General features: G+C 40.9%; 1 protein-coding gene across 6 annotated transcripts in view; it reads right to left on the reverse strand.

Moving 5' to 3' along the window:
- Nucleotides 1-22203, reverse strand: part of LOC131065225 (U11/U12 small nuclear ribonucleoprotein 25 kDa protein) — a 155526-nt gene that overhangs the window by 829 nt on the left and 132494 nt on the right. The gene's annotated exons all lie outside the window — the stretch shown is intronic.

Raw genomic sequence — 22203 nt, forward strand, 5'->3', positions numbered from 1 at the left:
AAGAAAATATGCAATATTTTCATTTGGTAAACTTCTTTCAGATAAAAGGCCCAGCACAATGAAAAAAATCACTATTGCAAAAAAACTCAATCGCTCACCAATACATAATGAATCTCTCTTACTTCAGCCTTAAGCATGTGCATATATAAATATAAATAAACACATAGAAAAAAGTTTTATACATCAGATAAAATCATGCAAAAAGATAAACATGAGCGCTTTAAAACATAGGTCAAAATACGAAAAAATCCTGATCACTAGCAAAGTTGACCCATCTTATTATTGAACATGAAAAATATACAACACTTATTCAACAGAAACAAGGATCGTCTCAATTCTTCTTTGAAGATATCTTAATAGGAATATTGTTTGAATCTAGGGAGAAGGTGATAGTCAATGGAATTGTGTATGGATCCCATATTAGTGTAGTAAGGCATGGTAACATTTGATGTTTAGGCAAGATTGTGAAAGAAAGAATGAGATTGTGGGATAAACATTGACACCAAACTGAGTAAAACTCGAAGGATATATTGGATTTCTATTGACAGCGGGTGTGTTATCATGAGTGAAGCAAAATGAATAAAACTAAAAACAATGTATGTACATAGAGACCCAGTATGAAGCTACAAATTGTATCTGGTTTAGAAGAGTGGTAATATGTTGTAGATACCAAAGCACAAAGAGAATTGCAAAGGGTACAAATTTGAAGCTCTAAAATAACTAAACAAAATAGTCTTAGGAAATATTGAAGGATGGAAGACTTTATTGAATCACTTCAATGAACAAGTATATAAGCAATAAGAGCTGGAAGATCCTGATAAGGAATAGAGGAACAAACATTTGATAATTAGGAAACCGAAAAATTGATAAGTTGCAATAAAGAAGAAAGGACTGGGAAAATCGATGAAGCTATGAACTCATATGGTAATAAATATTTTAGTCAAGACTTTTGGAGCAACGACATGACCCATTTTTTTAAAATTGCATTTTCTTGAGCCTCACAGTTGCTGAGAATGCTAATCCTTCTATTAGAATCAACATTCTCTGCCATGCAACACAACACATGAGAATAGTCTACCGAATATTAAGGAATGGAAAGCTTAATTGAATTGCTTCCGTGAACATGTACAAAATAACCAAAAGCTAGAAGGTTCGAATAAACTACTGGCATTGAAGATGCCAATGGTATTTAGAACCTTCAATCGCTGGAACAGCTATGAAGGATTTTCCACATTCTATCATATTTTGGGTTGCTTGGCAAGATAAGTAGCTCAATATTGTGGTTTCTATCATAATCAAATAAAGAGAATTGGACTCTTGTTGATCCTTTCATTGCAAATGTTTTTGTTCTAGCTTTGAGTCTTTTGTAAGGTCTACTGTAAGTGTTTCCACGGTTAACAATATATTGGGCTAATTCTGCTTAGTTTACAATTTCTCCTCAGTTCAAAAGAGCTATGATGCAAAAAAACTTGTGCTAGATAAAATTGTTTTATCTAAACAATTAACTATTAAGATACTCCTACAGACTCCCATGGTTTGTCATTCTAGGACCTGGCATTTTAGTTTTATTTGCATCAATTGATTCAAGCATAACAAATATGTAGCAATAGAAAATCCTCTATTGAATTATCTTCATCTGTTTGGAAAGTTTTAAGAGAACCAACTCATCTTTCTAGTTTGTATTGGAAGAAATTATTTTCATCTAGCGATTACCTCTAGCCTGTAACTAATATTTTTGAAAAAGATTTGCACAGGATTTTATGTTTTCATCCAACATTTGTAAAAATTTCAAAATATTATTCAACAAGTGATAAGTAATTTAGTCTCTTGTGGCTGAACTTGTAGGCACAACATGCTGATTGTCAATCAACGCATATTTATAAGTTGCAAATGTGCAGCAACACACATTCCTTGTGCTCCAATTAATTTAGCTGTCACCAATCACTACTAGCAGAGATTCCTTAATACCAGAAAATGACTATGATTATCTTTACCCTTAGCTATGGTTGGATGGAGTGGTGGGACTGTTAGTTAGCTTACATCATTCATATTGTCATAGCTAAGTTTGTTAGTCTTTAGGATACATATATAATAATTATTTGTCTATGTTCCACGGCGTTTTAGGGATGGGGACAGGGAACAGCAGGGGATACATTTCAGGGACAGGGACGAGAGGATGGTAGGAGATGCATTTCGGGGACGGCAGTCCAAGGGCCATTTTGTGGAGGCAGATATATATATATATATATAAAGAGAGTGACAGAGAGTCAAATGTTCTCTAAGTCAATGAACAACAATATAACAGTAATAATATAACTTGACAATGTTACAATGATGTCAGACGACATCTGCAGAAGCCTGCATGCCAACCACATTCTGAAAAGAAATCGTTTGTTTGTACTTCTCACACAATACCAAACTATGGCAAAAACAACTTTAATACTGTATCAAGAATTTTTAAGTTTGCAACTTTTTTGAACAATGAAATCAGAAATCCAAACTATTGCTATTAAAATTATAACTGTTATATAATTATATCATCAACTATGAATTTGAATCATGATATATTTATTGCTGTTATACTACAGTCATTGTTATCACTTGTCACTGCTGTCATAATTAATTTAATTGCTGTTATAATGCTGTCACAATATATTTAATAGTCTTTTTTTAATTGTTGTGAACTTTTCTTTTAGACATTATGAAAAAATTGTTAAACATTATTAAAAAAATGCTTTTTTGTAGGGGATGCCTAGCCGTCCTTGGGACAGTTCCCTTGATCGCCTTGGGAACATCTAGGCATCCCCTACATGTTTCTTGCAGTCCCTATTTTTTGGGATGCATTCCAGGATGTTTCTGGATTTTCTCATATCAAAGGGACGGCTAGGGGACATTCTCCCGTCCCGAAAAGCCTTAGGGGATGGGGATGGGGGTTTGCAGGGTGGGGATGCATCCCCGTGTAACACAGTTATTTGTTAGTTGTTGGAATTTTTCTATTCTCATGATTAACTATCCTATAATATAGGAGATTTAATTCCTATAAATTAGTGACATATTATTGAACAAAATGAATAGAAGAATAGTATTTTTTATGAGAAATATTTGCAGCCACAGTGTAGCATACTGGAAACCAATATGGTGTCAAAGTCTAGGTTAAAGAATTTGCAAAAGAAAGAGGTCATTGAAAGATGAAATCAAAAGAAAGATCTAAGGAAAGCCAAATCACAAACTTTGCAAGGATGAATGACATTATGATCAAAGGTTTTTTGAAGAGAGGACTGCAGTATTTTATAAGGCCACAAAAGTATAAGGAAAGATCCATAGCTTTTAATAATCATTCAAGCACCATGGCTGTTTGAATATTAATTTTGACTTTTTATGAAAATTCATAGGATTTGAATGAGCGAAGCCCACCACTAGAGATAAGAACTAAGAAGCATGTTTACTCCCGAATGGAATCATTTTAACTTACAGGAAATAACAAAACATAGAACATAACAGAACTGATAGCAAAAGATATTCAACACATAATATGGCCAAAGTGATATTTCTTTATTCACAGGTGTAATGTTTGTACATCATCACTATCCCCCTATTCTCGATACAACAACAATATAAATAGTACCGGACAGTTGGTTAAGACTGCCAACCATCGGCAACCGACATTACTCTCGGGATCTAATTACACTGCCATTATTAACAAAACATAAACAAAGTATTATTTATTACTAGTAGCATATTTGTCGTCTACATTAGCCCCCCCCAAAAAAAAAAGTTGTCTTCCAAATGACAGAACAAAAAAGGGGCTAATTCTGCACAACTACTGAGAGGTAGGAAGGTGAGAAGACGTCCCTGGAGTAGGTGAGGATGTCAAAAGTTGTTGTCGCAGGTGTTCTACTTGCCCCATGCAGAGTCGCAGATCCCACATAGCAACAAGCTGACGCTCCCGACCATCTTTACCATATACACTACCTCCATAATATCCTTCTCTTCCCGTTCCTGTTGTGTCGTAATTGTGGCAATGCATTCCTTCATCTCAGCCAACTCAGTATTCCCGTTATGCTACAAGTGCTTTCTACTGCTCCACCTCCTCGTCCAAGGCCACTCGCAGCTGTTGTTTTGTTTTAGTAAGCTTCTCCTGGAGTGCCAACTCCCCCTATACTGCTGCAACCTTCTCTAGTGCAACTACCTTCTCAACCTTAGCCTCTTTGGCTGAGTGTATTGCACTCTGCATCTAGTAAAATGTCTCCCTGAAGGATCCTTGCAAGATGATCAAGAGTTCGCCTTGGCATAGAAAGTGGCCAAAATGAAGGCAAAAACTAACCAAAACTTTCACAAAGATGGAAGATAAGCTTGTGATTGATCTATCATAAAAAATATACTTTTCGCCTTGGAAAATGTGCCTTAGACCTTAAAATCTTGTAATTTTGTATTAAAACCTCGTACTTGCAGTGACTGCTTTGAAACCCAAAATTGCACAGAAAACTAGGAAAATGAAGGCCCAAATGCACCAAAACTTGGACAACAATGGCAAAGACACCCCCTGATGATTTGACACTATCAAATATGAGTTTTTCACCTCCTAAAATGTGCCTTGGAGACAAAAACAGCACATTTAAACCAAGATTTTGTAAGGGTTGTCAAATTTTTGAATTTTCAAAAATTGAGACAACAGTTGGCTCTGGCTGGGGAACTTCCTTCGATTGTTGGAACGATCGAAGGGAGCAGAATCCAAAACTCTAAGTGCCTTTATTATCCATTGGGCTACAAAGTCAAGCTATAAAGACAGACGACAAGAAGGATGATATGACTAACGCAAAGCAACTAACTGAAAACAAGACAAACTTGTGCAACTGCACTTATTGAAAAAGAAACTGACCTAGCCTAAACTAACTGACCATGGAAACCCTCCTAAATGAAACCATTTACCGGCTCACCAAAGTAGCTGCCTTTCTTCAGCAGTTTGCAATGCCTTGCATGATTGTAGGCAACTTTGTATAAATGGAGGACGAACAAGGGTACGAGAACTTGATGCATGTTAGGGGTAAATAGCTTATGTTAGTAGGAATGATAGTTATAATTGTGTTTATGGTTATGTTGCGTCGCCGAGAGGTTCCTGTTGGGTAGTTGGGAGTTGGTGACGGTTGGCAACTTGGCCAACCGTCGGGTCTATATATTGTTTGGATGGAACCTCGGCAGGGGAGATTATGTATGGATATATTCTGGATAATTCAATAAAGATATAACTCTTTCAGTCTAGTTGTTTATCATTACTACTTATGCTGTGATATGTGAATGTTTTGTTACGTGAATAACTAGTACGTGTGGAAAACACTGTGTTATCTATGAGTGTTACCAACCTTACATTAAGAACTAAACATTTTGGCATCATTGTCTGAACGAACCTGGAGATAACCATGGCGGAAGGCGGAAGGAATTAATGGGCCGGCCATTCAACTAGCAATTAATTGTCATGGACAGCGACATGCACGAAGAGAGTACCGCGGAAGAGGCACGAGAGGATCAATTGACGACAGACTTGGTAGAGTTGTGGGATGTGTCAGTCACGTAGTACGTGCAGAGGGAGGCTCAGGAGAGAGCCGTCTCTAAAGGCACGGTACGTGGTGAACTCACCGTCAACACTCCCATCTTTGACTTGCTCGGAAGTATTCCAAGGTAACTCGCTAGAAATCTGATTGCACTTCAAGACCGAAGGGAGGAAACTGCACGAGAACTCCGTCGGCAACAAGTACTCCAAAGGTACAAGGAGCGGAGCCGTAGGGAGGAAGGGGAGAGGGAGGCTAGTCGACGTTGTACCTCTGGCACTCGATGCACCTACGGCCAAACAAGGACAAGCGTACCACTACCACTGAAGGAGTAGACGAGGAAACTGTACGGAGATCTCTTCGCATAAAAGAACAGGTCGAACGGAGACGACGGCTAAGGGAGGTTGCGGACTCGAGGAGCCCGGAGAAACGCAGCAGAAGTCGGAGTGTGAGTCGGAGTCGAAGTTGTAGTCGGGAGAGACAAAGGCCATGTACATAGAAAGAGTTGGTCGAGGTCGCCAGGAACCTGCCACTTCCAGACGTAGCGGAGGAAGATCTCGCCGACCAGGCCCCACACTCGACGTCAAGTGAAGAGGACTCCGGAGCCGAGTCGCAGAGCAACCCGTCAAAATATTCTGAACAAGGAGAGGAGGCGGTACGGGACCTGCACGAAGAGATCGCCACGATTTTTGAAGCAACATTATCTGGCATCAAGAATTTGTCCTTGTCAGAGGGCATCAAAATAGGAGGGTTAGATCCAGAAACTCCGGGAAGGGGGGACTATAGGAGCGAGGGTGAGCAAAGCCTTGCAGACAGGGGTCCAACCAGACCAAGAGCGTACGGTACCTCCCGGACACATAATACCTTTCTGGCATATAGTCACTTCCAAGCACTACATAAAACCCTCTAGGCAAGAACAATGGCACACACCTCGGAGAAACAAAAGCTTCCAAAATTCATGGGCGACGGGTCGAAGGACCCTGTACGGCATTGTAAGACATGCGTGACCATTTGGGAGGCAAATGGCCAGGACGACCAGGATTACTAGTTGAAGGCATTTCCAGCCACTCTACGAGGAATGGCCATTGACTGGTATATGGACCTGGATGCCCAATATAAAACCTCCTGGAACAGTCTGAAGAAGGCTTTCGAAGAGGAGTTCAAACTCCTACGGGACGACAATGAAATTGTGGTGGAGATTTACAATACCAAGCAGGGAAAAAGTGAAAGCGTGCGGGCATATAGTAGAAGGCTGAGGGAACTGCTCAACAAAATGGAGAACCAGCCGACTGATGGCCTCAAGAAGAGATGGTTTGTTGAAGGATTGGTACCATCCCTCAGACGGAAGATGAAGGTGGTTCCCCTGCCCTCGTCTGATGAAGCATACAACCGTGCGATGGATATTGAAAGTGAAAATAAGACATCTCAAGGGAAGCACCGGGTGAGCGATGGTGACAGTACGGATGAAGACATTGATGGGGAGTCCAAAACCATTCAAGCACTTCGAAGGGATATGATGAGGATGATGAAAGAACTAAAGGCTGACAAGGAAGGTGGTAGGGAAGGAAAGGAGCTACGGTGCACCGACTGCAAGACGGAAGGACACACTAAGGGGAGTTGTCCCCGCAAAGCCTTCTGTGACATCTGCCAAGTAATGGGACATTCCATTAAGGAATGCCTGTACAACTTGAAAGCACGGAGCACACAAGTGCTCTACGCCCAACCTGACCAGGTCACACCGCCAGCGACACCTCCGAAGCCGGCAGCAAACTTTGACGCCTCTCCTAGAGGGTACAGAAACAATCGGCGGGGTAACAACATGGCCAATAATAAAACGCCAAGGAGTAGAATTCAATACAACGCGAAGGGACGACCCATGATTCAATGCAGAAAGTGCAACGAATGGGGTCACTTTGCGCGGGAATGTCAAAACGGGGGTGACGCGGGAAGTTTGTTGTGCAAATGGTGCGGTCCAGGGAATCATGAGGACATAGACTGTCCAAAGCAAAAAGGGGTGAATATGCTGGAGGTAGAAGGACCGGGGGAAGGCGTATTGGCAATCACAAGAAAGCCATGTATCCTGACCCTCGCACGGAGAAGAAAAGACTCTAGGAAGCCAGGGCGGATATCAAGCGGGCGATGGCAAAGGAGCGGAGGGCCTTGCACACGGCTGCCACTACACCACTCCTGTCAGGACCGGAGAAAACTATCATTAAGTAGATGTTACAGACCACAATACCCATACGGGTATCCGACCTTCTGCAGACCATGCCACAATTGAGGATGGCCCTGACAAATGCAACCCGTGACACCACCATCGGCCAGGAACACCGGACGATGACAGAACCACATAGTACGGCTCCGGTGAAGGAACATGGTACGAACGCCATGGACCCTATGCTACTCACGGTCAGCATTGGACGAAAACCTGTCGTGGTGGACATGGACATAATGGGACAAAAGCTCACAAACACCATTGTGGATGGCGGGTCTGGAGTCAACGTACTACCGGAGGAAACGTGGAGAAGCCTTGGCAAGCCTGCTCTCTGGCCACCAACATTCCATCTCGTCGGTGCAGACCAACATGGTATCAAACCTCTCGATGCTCTCATGGCACAAAAGGTAGTTATCGGACAACAATTCCTTCTGGACTTCATAGTCATCCCATTGGAAAGAAAAGCGTACGACGCTCTCCTGGGAAGGGGATGGCTGATCATGGCTAGAGCCAATCATAACTATAAGAATAATACACTCTCAATTGAGAGTGACGGTCATAAGTATGTAATCGACCTAAGGAATCAGTTCGTCAGTGGAGAGCTTGCGTCATCCAACTCCGACTGGGAGGATTCAAATAGATGGGAGTGGGGTTCCGAAGGAGACAGGAGGGAAGGAACCCAACGAGGAAGGAGTGCTAGAATTGGACGGATGCTCTAAAGATGGAACTAGTTCATTGACCGGACTCTTCCATTGGCAGATGGAGGACTACGAGGTCTTCCAACCGAAGTGCCACATGCTGCAAATATGCAAGATTGGGGAATCAAGCGGCGGTACGGAAGAGCAGTCATTTCCCCCGAAGTACGGTAGGTACCAAGAAGGGATGGCACAGGTGGATGTCACACCAGCACACCGGTTTGAATGAGATAAACCTACTACAAAGAGGAAATTAAGGGGGCACCTTAGTAAATTGAAGAGAAGAAATCGAAGCAAACTTGGCAACAGGACGAAATTGAGAAGAAGACAAGGATCTGCACGGCCAGGCATAGAAGAGAGATTAAATTCGTACAACGTACGGACTAACCGTACGGATGAGCACGAGGAGGCGTGGAAGGAACCAGTGGTTGATCCATACGGCGTACGGATTGCCCGAACAGAGCCGCGTGAAGACCAAGCATCGAATCCGTATGGTGTACGGATTGTGCGTACGAACGTAGCAGAAGTCTAGGCGAGCAAGGTACAACGAAACATCTCGTACAGTGTACGGTGTACAACGACAACAGAACAATGCACCGTACGGTGTACGACGATCACACCTAACCCGTACGGTTTGTGTCGATCACAACGAACCAGTTAGTACGACGTACGAAATTTACAGCACAGCGTACTGTTGACATGTCTGAAATCGCATTGCTGCAAACTCCATACGGCCAACGCAGAATAGAATAAACTTGTTGAGTATCCTATCCTCTCTTGAGATAAGGAAATCCCTAGTGCTATTTTCTATGTTTGATCAAAGGGGACAACCTCAAGGTTTCGTTTGTCAGGTCTTGACTACAGGATTGCTCAGTGGTTTGATGTGTTTATGCTGGAAACACAAGGGGACTTATGGTAGGATAGGTAATTGCTGGATGAGTTCCCTGGAATTTTGATGGTCTTTCTTATCAAATGATTTCAATCGGGTCGATACTATTTTCAATAGGATTGCAGATTTTCTCGGTAAAAAAGGGGGAAAAAGGAGGGATAGAGAGAGAGAGATGCAGAAAAATATAAATTATTTAACTAGAACAGCAGATTCAGTAAACAGAGAGACACCTCCAAACAACTAGACTAAGCATTACCAGCTATTTAAGCACAATACTTGCATAAATCTAGTGCAATCTTCAAAGGAAAATAGGATTTTCATGCTATCAAATACAACATTAGAACTTTTACATTCATTCAATGGGCATTCAATAACTGAACTAAGCATATGAAAGGTTCAGATTATCCATGCAGAAAGAAAGGCAATCAGCCATTCCCTAATGGTATGAACAGCGAGGATTCTATCAGATGTTTACTTAGAAAATGCTATATAAAGGAAAGAAGCATAACTAAAAAATTCTAAATTAATGAAGAAGGAGACCATGCACTCACAAGGAAACTTGGAAACAGTCTTAACTTTGCATTAAATCCAGTAAATTTTGCCAGAGCTTTTGCAACAATCCAAGAACTTCTTACAAAATGAGGGAAAACCAGTCCCTTAAATAGGCTTCAAAAATGGATGAATGACCAAGATTTAATTTAAATAAGTGGTCCAGATTCATCCATAAAACATGGTTGCCCATACCCATAAATGGGAGGCAAATATCAACAACCACCCCAAAGGGAGTAATAACTACCCAAAAAGGTAATTAGAACATATCCAGAAAGAATCCAAAAAGGTGCATTCGTAAAGTTTTACATTTTAGTTGACTTGGAAGTCAAACATGACCTTTTGGCCAAAAAGTGCATTTTCAAGATTTAAAAGGAAAAAGTACTTTCTAGGAAAGCACTTTCTCTTTTCCATTTGTAGATTCCTTTTCCAAGAACTCATCTTCACTATGCAAATATTCCTGCCAAAGATCACGACCCGCCGCACACTCCTCACGAACATACTCTTGGAATCTGATGCATAATTGGAATAGCAGACTGAAGGGAGGCATAGGAGGATGACGAATTTTATATTGCATGCCTTCGAGATACTGGTCCACGTGTTTCAAACCATCCTTCCAGCTGGAACGATTACGCTCGAAGCACAACATGTCTGACTAGAATTGACCAGCAAAACTTAGGTCCTTAACGGAATAGGTGATCCTATCCGTCCCTAGTCTTTCTTCCCAGTCTAGTCGTATCACTTTATCGGACAGGGCATTTTGCCATCCCGAAACCATTGATCGGAGGATCATTTTGCCGAGTTCTTGCATGGTGTTCAGAATTGTCTCGCACGCATTGTGTTCTTTATCAATGATTTCTCTTGCGTCATTCTTCATGGTGATAGTCCAGTACCATTCCTTAAGAGTGCTGATGTTATGAGGATCTAGGATGGTGGGTAATGTAGGAATCTGGGCATGGGTCCAGAAGAGAGCTCTCATGAGGGTAAGAGTAGTGGCAGCCACTTCATGCATTCTAAGGGATTCCCTTTTTACCTCTAATAGCCGGACCAAGGTGGTCTCTCGATGGTGAGCCATCTCTTTTACTTCTTCGAGGATTCGTTCTCCCCTCCCTTTGATGCCTTGTATCCATTCCTTGACGGCCCTTGCAATGTCCCGTACTCCTTCAAATTCTGTTGTGGTCCTCTGTGCCAATGTTGTCGGGGGAATGTGGGATTCAGAAGCATTGTGTAATAGTCTCAGGAGTTGATCGATGTATCCCTCGGCCTGCTCAGCACGAGCTCGATACATGTCCTTTTCAGCTGTTATCTCTTCAAGTTGTCTGAGCATGTTCTGTACTGAATCCTTGAATTCCTCCTTTTCTTGTTCCTTAGTGGCTCGTCCGATGGGGACAGTCGTGATGCTATAATCCGCCAGTGTAATCTGATCTGCTGGCTTGTCTACAGGCGGGGTGGCAATGTGAAGAGTGTGGTTCCTTTGATCATTTTTAGTCATTCTAGAATATGCCTTGGGCTTTTTCTTCCCCTTAGCTTTAGCTTGGTCCATGCGTGAGAAGATGTCCTCCAAATCAATAGGTGGTTTGGTGGTGGCCTTGTGTTCGGCTCTGGCAATTAACCACTCTTGAGGTACAGCTTGGGTTGATGATATGGCTAAATTTGCACTTTGTTCTTTGATGTTTTCAGCCGACTCATCACAAATTCACAGCTGTTCTGTTACCAGAGGGGTGGAGGAGGTGTCAAGTTCCTTGCTTGCAGCTGAATTTTCTCCCACTTCACTGAACAATTGCCTGGTGCCTTCGCGTGATGGTTGCTTTTCAGTCCTTTCGAGCTCACGAGTCTCCTTTGTCCTTTGCTCTCCTTCAACGGTAGAGTCATCTTTGGCTACATTATGGAGCAGCAATTCATGGCGGCTCTGTTGGGTAGGTTCACGTACTTCAATCCCCTAAATGGAAGGAATTTGTCCTTCCTTAATTTGGTTGCCCGGCTCGATCGATTCAATAGCTCTTAGCTCGGCATCTAGCATGTCGGGTGCGGGAGGATCATCAGTTCCAAACGCATCAATGTCACTCTGAGAAGGCGGAGCAAGTATATAGTCTAATTCTACTACATCGTCGGACGAACTGGGGTCCTGTTGACGTGTATTTTGTACACGACCAAACACAGAATAAAATACCTAAAGATACCTTATCCTCTCTTGAATAAAGTCTCCGAATGCTGAAGATGTCGCGAAAAGGATCAATCGGGATGACTTCAAGGTTCTTTTCTGTAGGATCTCTACGTGTGGATAAGCTCCAGTGGTATTATGTGATTTTGCTAGAATCACAAGGGGACTTACACTTGATGACCTAAACGTCTGATTTGCTTTGAATATTGTTGGAACACAGGATTTTACTAGCTTAGATTTAAAAAAAGGAAAAAAGGACGAGGGCGAGGAAAGGATCTAATTTTGATACTAAGAATGTAGGAGCAATGAATGATCTTTGATGAAATTCTAACTAAGTCTTGTTTTGACATCCCAGGACCATCTCCACAAGGTTAGTGCGATCTTCGAAGGAAAGCTTTATGATGTTCAAATCATCACTACAGGCGTAGACACCATCAGGCTGATGCATATCAATGAAGAAGCAACAATTGAAGTTAAGCTTAAGCTAAATGATTCCAGTTGACTACACAAGGCAAGTCTGCAATCAACAAACTGCTAGTAGTATGGATATACGATTTCACCATCAATCAAACACATTTCTTCCACTCATCTAATAACATGAAATCAAATATGAGAAGTATAGAGACCATGCAAATTGTTGAATCGACCCATAAATTTCACCATTTCTTCAATGAAGTTTTACAAGTCTTTTACAACAACATCTTGGCAACAATCTTTGCCTTCTCTCTCTACTCTACTCTAATTGCTATACTATTAACTAACTAATTCACTATTCTAACTATTCACTCCCTACTTTCTATTATTCTCTATATGCCTTTACAAATGAAGAGTCGGGGCTTATATAGTGCCCTTAATACAATTCAATGGCTAAGATCAATTTGAGATCAATGGCCAAGATTCTACAATGAAAACCCTAATTAGGGTTTGTTACAACAAACTCAATTCTGACCAATGAAATAATTGTATTAATTGGACACAAGTCTTCTCTGGAAAATTCGACCAATGGATAGCTGGGGTAGGTACATCGAAGTTTGTGCCACCTCCCATGAGTTAGGTACATTGAATCTGGACATGCTGAGGTGGACCACACTGACTGCAGAAGTGATGACTGGGATGCCACCTCATCTGACACTTGTAACTTGGTAGATATTCAATTTGATGTTGCTGAGAAGCTAGCTTTAATTAACTCTTCTAAAACTATCTGCTTCTTCAACGAACCCTTGCTCTAACTCCTTTTGTCTTTGATGTGCAGGATGATGATGTACCTCGCCTTGGAATGCTGGATTGGAAGAGGTCGCCCTTGATGATGTTAGTCCGAAGAAGGCCGTCCTTGTCAATGCTGGACTGGAGGAGGTTGCCCTTATCCTTGCTTGATCTTCCTTGATGATACTGAGCTGGAAGAGATCATCTTTGTCTTGGACTGGACCTTCTTTGATGAGAGCCTTCCGACTTGTAGATCCTCCGGGAGTCGCCATCCTGATACCTACACAACATTTCAAAATTAGTCCCTGAGTATTAAAGGGTAGAAAATAAGACTCAAAAGGAAGGTTTAAGATATTAATTAGGAAACTTCATGATAAATCTAGAGTTATCATTTCCTAATTAATTAATCAACACTTAGACTTTTCTAAAAAAAGTGCCCAAAAATCAAGTCTTGAACAAGGATATTAGGATAATTTCGCCATACCTCCACTTGAGTACTTAACTCTAAGACCTTTTGAAAATGATGCAAGAAAAATGGATTTTGCTAGGCAAAGTTTAAATCATAGCCCTTTCTTGGATAAATTGCGCCTCCATTAGTCTCCACACTCAGCAAAATTTCGCCTTCAATCTTCTGGATTTCGCTCCTCAAATTGCTCCTTAATTTCACACTTTAGAAGGGATGAATGAATGATTTGAACTTGAAACAATGCCCCCCTATTATATAGAGCGCTCACCTTCTTTCCATGAGGCCGACCTAGTTTTTTTAAATAATAAAATAAGATAATAATCCATTAAAAAGGAGGCCGACTTGCTTGCAAAAGCCAATAAATGTGCTTGAGCGCTCAATTTGTATTTTTAATTTTAAAAATTAATTTTAGTGCCTCCAAGGTGGATTTTTTAATTATTTCAAGGCTTAAAATTAATTTATTAAATGCAAAATGCTTTTAAATTAATGCGAATTTAAATTTAATTTTCCAAATGTCTCAAATCTAGCAATTTTGGTGATTTAGTGCAAACCGGAGAATATCAATTTTGATCAAGGTTTCAATGAAGTTTGCTAATGATTTCGCCCTGGACCCTCTCCAAGGGTCAGGAGCGATTTTCATAATTTGGCTCAAAATTGACATTTTTCAAAGTTTAAAATCTCTTCAAGGCATCTCAAATAGGTCTTCTCACTGAATTCCAGACTTAGCTCTATCCATCTTAGGAAAAAAAGTGTGATTTTGGTGTTTTTTGCCCTGGACCCTCTCCAAGGGTCAGGAGCGATTTTTGCAACTTTGACTAAAAATCCTCATTTCCTGATCTAAAAACTTCTTCACCAAGCAAGATCATGTTTATGCCTCCAAACTAAGCAAGAAAATCCTCTTTCCAAGTTTTTCACCTTGGACCCTCTCTGAGGGTCAGGAGCGATTTTTTGCAAATTGGGCTCAATTCTCCATCATTTTTCATTGAAACTTTATTCACCACTAGGCAATGTCCTTCCTTATCCATCTCATCCAAATTTGCTTTGTTGTTGCAAGGTAAAATGAGAGTTTTCAACATTTTCACCCTGGACCCTCAGCAAGGGTCAGGAGCGATTTTACCTTTTTAGGCTAAACTGCTCAAAATTTAAGTCCCAAACCACCTCATAAGGCAAAGTTAGGTCATTTTCAAGGCCAGGAACCAGTTAGCAAGTCCATCAGAAACAAGAATTTGTGCTTAGGATAAAGTTCGCCCTGGACCCTCAGCAAGGGTCAGGAGCGAATTCTCTGTTTCAGGCATCATCTCACTTTCCAAAAATTGATCAAAACTTCCCCAGGCAAGAACACACAATTTCTCCTTCAAAAATGCTAACACTTAGTCAAAATTGTGAAGCAAATCTAGTCTACAAGGAATTTCGCCCTAGACCCTCAGCAAGGGTCAGGAGCGAATTTGACATTATCAGGCTCTTGATCTATTTCATTCCTAGTTTGACTTAGCCCACTAGACTCATTTTCTTCACTGACTAGACTAACTGACCCTGACTTAGAAACAAACTGGACTTGACTCTAAAAACCCTTCTAACCTGAGACTTACTCTGACTCCTCTGAAAGGCTTACCTCATTTCAATAATCTCAATTCTTCAGGAAGACACTTAACAATTTTCCAAAATTTGACTGGACTCAGCTTGAATGACGCCAAAAAGGAACCCTTAAGGTTTAGCCCTAGTCCAGGATCACTACTCACTCACTCAAAGCCCTAAAAACAGAGAGAAGAACAAGCAGAGAGAAAGCAAAAACAAAAGCAAAAAGAGGGGGTCCCCATTCTAATGGGGCGATGTGTGAAATGGTCACAACATCTGGCGACACCACTGAGAATGTTCGCGAACATTTGGGAATTAATCCATCTTGAAGAAAAACTCGGAAAAACTCCCTCAATAAAACAAGGAATTAAATAGCACTCACAAGAAGAGATCTTCATATCGAGACAAAGTATTAAGTCCACAGTTACCCATGTGTGTGCAAATGAGTTAATTCCCCTCAACAAGACAATCATGATCTCCAGGTTCCCCTGTGACAAGCTACGTAGTTTATCTGAACTTCAAAAGCATCCTGGATAGAGCCTCGCTGCCAGTCAGACGTCCATAGTCCCGACGAGGTTATTGCCGCAAGCTCACGAACATTGCTCCATTGCCAGCCAGGGGTCTATAGCCCCGATGGAGTTATCCGTATATTCCCGTTAGCCAATTTTGATATTTCCTTTTCGGCTCATTTTCTTTTCATTTTTTCATTTTCATTTTCATTTTTTCCTTTCGATATTGCTTTTTCACTCCATCAATTCTTTTGGCTTGTGAGCAGTGAAGCTCATTGGGGTTTGAGGATTGCGGTGGCACTGAATCCAGATTTTAGATTTTTCACCGATCACAGCTTTGCCTGAAAATCACAACGACTCGGAGATTATAAGTGTGAAAAGATATAATAACTGGAGGACAATAATATCTGAGTCCAATAAGCTAATCTTACTTCATTGCAAATACGGCCTGACTCAAAATTTTATCAAGAGAAAACTTCTTCAAATTTCCAAAAGACCTCATAATTGTCCAAATGAAACAAATAATCTAGCGAGAAGTCAGAGTGCTCCATGACAAAATCGCCCAATTTCAAATGGATACCCCTCAAGACAAACCAACCAACCTAAACTAAGACACCAAAAAACACCTAAACTAAGACCCAAAAAACAAAACGAAGGACAAGCCAAAACAAAGCAAACTAGACAAGCGAAAACGAAAGCAAACTAAACTAACTATGTACAAAGGAAGGCCTCTTGAATTCTAGGACTGGAAGTAATGTTTGAGATACCTCCCATTGACAGGCAATGGGACGTCCTCTCCAGTTAAAGTCTTCAGCCTGAATGCATTTTCTCCTAAAATCTCAGAGATTTGATAAGGACCTTTCCAAAGCCTATCAAATTTGTCATGTTCCCCCTTTTTCTCGTGTGCTTTATCCCAATATAAAACAAGATCTGAGATCCGGAAAGCCTTGACTCTGGCCTGCCAATTGAACCATCTTTTCACAACTCCCTGATGCTTTGCAAAAATTTCCAGAGCTTGATCTCTCTTTTCCTCGAGATTCAATAACTGTGTTAATTGAGCTTGGACAACATCGTTGTCTTCCATGTATTCCTGGATAAACCTCAAGGTCGGGATCCTATGTTGCATGGGGAATACCGGGTCTTGACCATAAACCAGGAAATAAGGTGAAATCCCTAATGCGTTCTTGGTCCTAATCCTATCTGCCCAGAGGGCAAATCTCAGTTGGGTATGCCACTCTCTCGGACTTCTCTCCAGCAGTTTCTTGATAACACTGGGTAGGTTTTTGTTAGTTGACTCAGTTAACCCATTTCCCTGAGGATAATAATTTGATGAAAATTTAAGGGTTATACCGTACTCAAAAGCCCAATTTGAAAATCTCAATGATGTGAAGGCTGAGCCATTGTCGCAAACCAATGCATAGGGACACCCAAATCTTGTGATAATGTTTTCCTCCAAGAAATTAATTACGACCTTAGTAGTGCATACCATGAGAGCTTGAGCCTTCGCCCATCGGGTACAGTAATCAGTGGCAGTGATGATGTACCTGTGTTGTGCCGAAGATGCGGGGTTGATGACACCAATAAAATCCATTCCCCATTTAGCAAATGGTCTTGCTTTGATCACTGGATTCAATGGCATGGTAGGATTCTTTTCTCTGAAGGCGGCGACTTGGCAAGTGTGACAAGTCCTGATATGATTAAATGTGTCTTTGAAAAGTGTAGGCCAATAGTATCCTGCCCTCAGGATCTGATGAGCTGTGGCCAGGTTGGCTCCATGTCCTGTCCCAAATTTAGAGTGGAAATGTTCAATTATTTGTTTGGCCTCATCTTTGCCAACACACCTTAGATATATTCCCTCGTGATTCCTGTGATATAGAACGGATCCTTGAAGCATATAATGCTGACACTTTATCCTTAATGCTCTTTTCTGCGTGGGTGTCATGTGAGCAGGGCACTTGTTGTTGAGCAGGTACGTCACAATTTCCTTGTACCATTCATCTAGGGTGACATCCTCTAATTCATAAACTTGTTGAATTAATCCAGGGCCGTCGACTGCCAATGTCTAAGCTAAAGCCTGTCCTCGAACAAGTTTCATAGGCTGGATTTCAATATCAAACTCTTGAATAATGGTGACCCACTTGCCTCTTCTCTCTCCTAGTTCATTTTGCATGAGGAGGGTTTTTACTCCTGCATTTGGTACTATCGCATAGATTTTGGCCCTTAAGAGATAATGTCTGAACTTTTTAATGGCTTTGACCAATGCATATGCCTGTTTCTCAATATTGGGATATCTGAGTTCTGCATCTTTCAATGGGGTGCTCATAAAGGCAATTGGGTTCTCGTCCTTCTCTTCACTCCTCTGAGTGAGAATAGCCGCACAAGTGTATTCAGAGGCGAAGGAATACAGGTAGAAGGGCTTCATGTAATCAGGACTGATCAATACTGGTGCTTCTGCGATTGCCGATTTTATCTCCTCAAATGCTCTCTTAGCCTGTGTCAACCATTCAATCTTTGTGTCTTTCTTCAACATCTCATTCAAAGGCCTGACTATCTCGGCAAATCCAGTGATAAATTTTCTAACGAAGTTGATCTTGCCAAAGAATGATTTGAGTTCCTTCTTACTAGTTGGCAAATTGATAGTTGATATAGCCTTCACTCTTTCACGATCAATGGAGATTCCCCTTTCGGAAATGACATGTCCTAATAGTTTCCCTTCCGTTACCCCAAATATGCATTTCTTCGGATTGAGAGAAACACCATATCTTTTGCACCTTTGGAAGACTCTTCTTAAATCATCTACATGATCTTCCCTTTTCCTTGAGAAGACTGTGATATCATCCATATATATGATAATGCATTTCCCAATTAAGTCTCCGAAGGCGATATCCATGGCTCTTTGAAATGTGGCCCCGGCATTGATAAGCCCGAAAGGCATTCTTTTGTATGCAAATGTTCCCCACTTAGTAGTGAAAGCGGTCTTGAGTCGATCTTCAGGCTCGACCAATACTTGATTATAACCTGAATATCCATCCAGAAAAGACATCATCTGTGACCCGTTGACAATCTGCAAGTGTATTCATTCTTCTCGACAAGACAATCATGACCCTTAGGTTCCCCTGTGATCGGCTACGTACCACTGATCCTTCTCACAATCAGATGCTGGAGCAATGTCCTGTTCATAGGTTCTCCTAAATTCGGCTGCAAGATGTGCACCCCAAGTTCTGTTAATAATACACTCTTCCTCGGACAAAGTTGGCATTCCAAACTGATTTCTGACTTGATTGATGGCCATTTCACATACTGAGCAAGTAAATTCAGAGTGAGGTGAGTTGTGAATTTTACACCACAATGGTAGCAATATGTTCTCCAAACGCATTTCACCGTTCAAAATGAGCTGATTCTCGATCATCCACAAGAAGCTTATAAGTGGATCTTTGGTTTCTGGGACACTGAAGTTGCCTTCTTCTGTTTCTAGCCTTGGGACATCCCAAAAGAAGATTTTTCCCTGCGCTGCCGATTCCATTCTTGATAAGTACTTCAAGCAATGCATTTCATCATGTTCCTCTATCTCATGGACTCGACATTGCCCTGGTCTTGCAAACTCGGACAATCTGCATGGATAAAGTTGTGTATCTAATCTCCACCAAAGTTCAGGAAAATCAACTTGTTGCTCATCGTGAAATTGTTGCCGCTCCATTGAGAAATCTTTTCTTTTTTGATTTTTTGATTTTTTCTTTTTTTGGATTTTCTATTTTCATCTTTTTTTGGATTTTCTATTTTTCACTTTTTTTTGGATTTTTTGGTTTTTTCTCTTTTTTTGGGATTTTCTGGAATAAGAGAGATCTTGAATATCTCAGATTCAACTTGAAAGCTCAACTAGTTCCAGCTTGCTTCCTTATTTTCGCAAGTCCAACTGACGATCCAGCGATCACCTTCCTTCTCTGTATCACTTCCATCGAGTGTTGAAGATGACTTTCCACTGATCTTCCTTAGATTCAAGAGTTCGCATTCGCTGTCAAGCACTGCTAATTTTGTTGAGCGTGGGAGAAGGGTAAAAAGCCTTAAGATGATTTCTTCAAATGTAATGTGACTTGACAAGATCCGACTTTCAAATGCTCAGCCCTCCTTCTAGCGCCAATTCTGTTGACGTGTATTTTGTACACGACCAAACACAGAATAAAATACCTAAAGGTACCTTATCCTCTCTTGAATAAAGTCACCGAATGCTGAAGATGTCGCGAAAAGGATCAATCGGGATGACTTCAAGGTTCTTTTCTGTAGGATCTCTACGTGTGGATAAGCTCCAGTGGTATGATGTGATTTTGCTGGAATCACAAGGGGACTTACGCACTTTCTGAGAAAGCTGGTCCGTGTTGCTCTTTAGACTACAGGAACAGGATTTTCCTAATACTAACAAATTCTCAAAAAAGATCAAAAGGTAGGGGTTTCAAGAGATGAATTCTAATCTAATCCTAAGAATGACTCAATGTAGGCTAGACTTGGTAAGATTCTACCAATTTCAGTATTGCCAAGGAATTACAACTTTACTGGAATTGATGCGATCTTCTAAGGTGATTAGTGGTTTTCAAATCATGAAGGATTATGGATACTATCATAAAGATACATATCAATATTTCAATGATAATTGAATGTTCAAGCAATCTCAATATCTCCAGTTGACCACACAAGGCGTCCTTACAATCAGTAAGAAGCTAGTGGTTTGGATATGAATCTCACCAAAGATCAAGCACAACACTTAGTCCTTCAAACTTAAATACTACTTTGACTGAGAATGATTCAAGAAGATAAACAACCATGAAGATAGCCACGAGTATTGCAATAAAACACCATAACTTCAATATTTTATTGATCTCAAAGCCAAATGGACAACAATTGTTCAAAATTCCTTTTTCACTACTCAATCTTGCTACACAATAACTTTCTTCTCTCTAAGCTCTTCTAATCTCTAATACCTAATCCTCTTCTCTTATTTCTAATTTTCTAATAACAAAATGAAAATGAGTGAGGGTATATATAGCATCCTCAATTACAATGAACGGCCCAAATCAAAAGAAGATCAATGGCTGAGATTTTGACACCTAAACCCTAATTAGGGTTTGTTACAAAAAGTCCCCCTTTTAGATGAACATTATTAAATGCATAGCCAAATATTTAATTGGCACAAAAATCGAGGAAACATAGACCAATGAGAATTAAGATGCCACATCATCCTATAACAACCTTTCTTCTAGAACCTTGTTTCCTTTCCTATGCTCTTTCTTAGCATATCCAGTGAATCTGGACACAATTCCTTCAATCTCAGCAATAGGAATCTCAGGAAGATTCTTCATTCGTTCCTCCAAGTGAATGACTTGATCAAAAGAAGTGAGAAGAGTTGTTTCCCATCCCGGTCGAGTTCTTTGATCTTCTCAATTAGGAGCATGGTAGTGAACATCAGATCTCGTTGCTCATCTGTGATGACATTCTCCTCTTTGCAAAAGATGACCTTGATTCTTTCTTCCAACTCTTGAATGTCCACATCTGTCTCAATCTCGATCCGCCTGCCAAGAATGGTACACAATACCTCAAACACCTTATCCTAAATCGGATGGATGATACCTTCAACTTGACTGCATTTGGTGCTGATGTCTTCAAAAAGGATCACTTTCATTTGGACCAGAGCTGACCACTGTAGGAGGTTATGAGTTCCTCCATCCATTATCTTTTCTTGTGCTAGGATCCGTCTTGGTGTTTGCCTTATTACTTGCAGGACAGGAATGATAACATCTCTAGTGTGAGCGAAAGCGGCTACAGTTATCAATAGATTATGGATAATCTCAAGGACCTGGATAGCTCGATGAATTGTCTTCATCATTCTTGTTGCAAATTCAACGGCTACCGTGTGGGATTTATCAATCCAAGAGCTCATAAGCTGAACCAAACTTTTGACCCTTTCTGCTTCGCCAACTGATTCAAGAGGAAGTGCTTGTAAAGGAGATACTGCTAGATCCTGACATCTCAAGGGCTGATTGAGATGACTAAAATAGCCTCTCCAAGCATCGACCTCTTTCTCAAGTTTCCTATTCTTTTCCATTTCTTCCTTGAGTTTGTCCTTAAGTGCTTCAAACGAATCGGTTGCCTCTTCCATTGCCTGTTTAGTAGTGAGTGGACCAACCTCAAATGTTTCTAAGTCATACTCATCTACAAGAATTTCGCCATCATACTTGTCCACTACTGGTGTAGCTATTTGCAATTTCCTGGATCCAGTTTCATCCCTTATCACCTTGGACATCTTTGTGGCCTTCTTCTTTTCCGTTATTTCTTGAGAATTTCCTATAAGGCTTTCTAAATCAATTACATCTTCTTCCTCTTCAACCACAATCACCCTTGTCAGC

Source organism: Cryptomeria japonica, chromosome 2 (assembly GCF_030272615.1).
Source record: "Cryptomeria japonica chromosome 2, Sugi_1.0, whole genome shotgun sequence".
In the NCBI taxonomy this organism is placed as follows: domain Eukaryota; kingdom Viridiplantae; phylum Streptophyta; class Pinopsida; order Cupressales; family Cupressaceae; genus Cryptomeria; species Cryptomeria japonica.